Raw genomic sequence first — 3,958 nt, forward strand, 5'->3', positions numbered from 1 at the left:
GCTTGTCACCCCAGTGTCACGGGGAAGCGACTCCCGACACGTTAGGTGTCAGAGGTGCCGAGTCCTTATCTCTTGGTACAGAAGAATGGATCTGACGGCAGAAGGGTAGGCAAGGTTTAAAGAGAGCAAGTTCCTGAGAGACGGGCGGGGGGCGGGTCCTGAAAGTGGGAACCACTCTGGCTTTGTCCAAGGACATTTCACACAGCAAAATCACAACGGGGGTACAACGTGTGCAGCTGTGGTTCAAACAAGTACAGTCGCTTCCCTGCAGGGAAGGAGGCACACAGAAAGGCTATCTATCAGTGGGCGTCACTGACTTTAGCTGATCTGTAACTTCTAACACGGAAAGAACAAAGGCATTTCTGGAAGCGGGTGGGGACCAGGTGGGCCTGTCCCCAGCTGTGCGCTTGATGTGTGTCCGCACCCCCTGCACCAGGTGGTGCTAACCACCGTGTAATCTCAGGCTGGTCACCTGTCTCTAGGGAGGCTTGCAGGCCGGGCCATCGAGTCTCCATCTTGAGGCCTGACCTCTACAAATTCCCCTTCAGACAACTGTGATTTGTGTCATCTTCTGCACTGGTTCTCTCGAGGGCCTGGTCCCTCTCTCTGACTGTGGATTTCCGTCTAACTTAGCTCGCTAGGAGGCTACAGCAGGGGGATTGCTAGTTTGAGCTTAGTGCGGCCAATTAAATGACTTAGGTAGACCCTTCCTCAAAGTAAAATACAAAAAAAGAGTTGGGGACAAGCGCAGGGTCATGAGTTTGGTTCCTGGTACCGGAGAAAAACCAAAAACAAACAAACAAAAAAAAAGAGTTGGGGACATAGCAAACTCAGCGTGAAGGCCCTGAGCTGAATCCCCGGTACATCAATCCGTCAGTGGACTAGAAGCCAGATTTTGTGGAGCAAGCCTATAATCCTAGCACTCAAACCCAGACTGGATAATTTAGTGAGTCAATGGGACGCTGTCTTAAAAAGTAAGGCGGCTGGGGATGTAGCTCGGCATGAAGGCCCTGGGTCAAACCACAACACTCCCTAAAAAACTCAAACAAACGAGACTGAATTGGAGGATGCCAGCCGGTACCTGTCGGAGAAGTGCTGGCTCCGTGTCCGGGAACACCCACATCTCCAGGGTCCCTGCATCAGGGAACAGAAGAACCTTGGCTTCTCCTGTACCTCGACAATAACCAGCTCACGCCACACACAGCAACGTGCGGGCCAAGGCACACTGCATGTGCGACAGTGACCCCATACATGACACTGCCTATGACATTGAGCTGCCCCACCTTGAGTGAGCATGTTCTACGACATCTGCACAATGACCCTGCGTGACGACACACTTCTCAGAATGCCCCGCTCATTAAGCAGTGCGGGGACTGTAATTTAAAACCATAATCAGGTAAGGCCTCTTCCAGAAAGGCAGAAAACAGTTTAATTTAGGAACTCCATTAATGTAGTTCATTGCATTAACTCTTCAACACCTAGTGTTCCAGTTTTGGAATGCCTTTAACAATGGGACATGATTAAATTTTTTCTCTTCAGATTCTTTTTAAAAAAATTTTTATTTTAAAGAAAAAGAAACAAGCCGGGCGTGGTGGCACATGCCTGTAATCCCAGCACTCAGGAGGCTGAGGCAGGAGGATCATTGTGAGTTCGAGACAAGCCTGGGTTACAAAGTGAGCTCAAGGCCAGCCTGAACTGGAGATGAGACCCTGGCTCAAAAAAGACAAAAAAATAAATAAATAAATAAATGAAAAGAAACAAGCGGGGCATGGTGGTGCACACCTGTAATCCCAGCACTCAGGAGGCTGAGGCAGGAGAATCGTTGTGAGCTTGAGACCAGCCTAGGCTACAAACTGAGTTCAAGACTAGCCCAAACTGCATAGTGAGACCCTGTCTCAAAAAGACAAAATAAATAAATAAATAAATAAATAAAATAAAATAAACAAGATTCCAAAACAATATGATAGAAGGGTAACAATGGTTAATACATTGCATACTGTTATTTTTATTTTTTATTTATTTACTTTTTGCGGTACCTGGGATCAAACTCATGACCTTGCGCTTGCCAGACAGGCGCTTATGCCACTGAGCTAGATCCCCAGCCCCTACGTACTGTTATTTTTAAATTAGTTACTCAGAGTATGAGATATCAGCATTTAATTGTCCACACAATATTAGCACAAACCTTTCAAATGAACTGAAATTCGTAGTATAATTATTTAACCATCTTTTATATATATGTATATATATTTTTTTCTTTTGATTTTCCCTTTCCTCTTTTTTCCCATTCTCCTAGAACAGTTTCTATTCCCTTATGAAGTTTCTTCCCATTTCACAATATCAATTGTATATTTTGGCTCACATTTACTCTCTCAGCTTCTCATATTAGAGAGCCAATATGATGTTTACACATTTGTGTCTGGTTTATTTCACTTATGAGTATGGTCTAGAGTTGCACCCATTTACCTATAAGAGTCTATAGTACATCCTTTTTTATGGCTGAGTAATACTCCACTGCATAAAAAGACCACATCTTTTTTATCCATTTCTTGGGTTGTTTTCAAGATCTATAATAAATTGTGCTACTACAAACATGGGTATACATATATCACTGTGGTATGATGTTTTTAATTCTTCTGGGAATATACAAGATCACTGTACCTTGAATTTTTCTAGGTGACATATATGAATTTCATGCAAAAATTTAAAAAATTGCAATCTTTGGCATAACTGGGTTATTAAAAAATAGTCTTATTAATGTATATTAATAGGGTATTTGATAGATTTGTTTATTCATTTATTTTGGTACTGGGGGTTGAATCCAGGACTTTCACATTTATGTATTTACTTTCAGGATTTATTTATTTACTACCCGGGCCTTCATGAAGCAGATGATTAGGGCAAGGCCAACTGGCTGGGCAAGTGGGCATGACCTGTGAATCACAAAGATCCAGGACACACACAGAGTACAGTTCACAAGCCCTGCACCTGGGACCAGTCAGAAAGTGCTAACTTTAATTCTTCTGGTGAAAAATGAAGTAAAATTTTTTTTTCTTTTTTGGTTTTTTTCCAGTACCAGGAATTGAACTCACGACCTTGCACTTGCCAGGCAGGCGCTGTGCTGCTGAGCTAAATCCCCAGCCCCTGAAGTAAATTTTTAATAGGACAGCTGGATCTGACGTGCACCTGAGGTGGGGGATACAAAAGACTACAGCCACTAAGCTTGTGGCCACTGTGAGTTCTTTGAGCGTCCTGCTCTCACCCTACGGCCTGTACCTGCTTTTTCTACCTTTAATAAATGTAAAAACCCTGCCACCTTTTTCACCTGTCTTGTCCAATTCTTTTTCCAGGACACCAAGCTCCAGGAAAAGATCCCGGACAAGAGTCTGCAGAGCCCCAGAATCTGGTAGCATTTACACTGAGCTACAGCCCCAGCCCTTTTAAAGTTTGAGCCAGGCGTGGTGGTGCATGCCTCTGTTCTCAGTACTCAAGAGGCTGAGGCAAGAGGATCACCACAAGTTGAAGGCCAGGCTGGGCTACATAGTGAGACACTCTTTCAAAAAACCTAAAAGAAAATAAAATTTGAGGGAGGGTTTCATTAAATCACTAAGTTGCCCAAATGCAGCGCAAACTTGGGGCTCCCACTTCAGACCCCAGTTCTGAAATTACAAGTTATGTGAGCCACACCTGGCTCAGATGCAGATTTGTTGTTGTGTTTGTTTTTTGAGACAGTGTCCCACTATGTAGTTCAGGCTGGCCTTGAATGGTTGGCAGTCCTCCCGCCTCAGCCTCCCAAGGCCTGGAATTACAGGTGTGCACCATCATGCCCAGCTTCTCGATCCACAGTTGGCTGAATCTGTGGGTGTAGAGCATAGAGAGAGACACATAGCTATGATAAAATTTAATTACCAGAGTAAGAGATTAGTCACAGTAATTAATACTAAATAAAACAGTCATA

This window comes from Chinchilla lanigera, unplaced genomic scaffold (assembly GCF_000276665.1).
Source record: "Chinchilla lanigera isolate Chin_1 unplaced genomic scaffold, ChiLan1.0 scaffold00007, whole genome shotgun sequence".
NCBI classification, from domain to species: domain Eukaryota; kingdom Metazoa; phylum Chordata; class Mammalia; order Rodentia; family Chinchillidae; genus Chinchilla; species Chinchilla lanigera.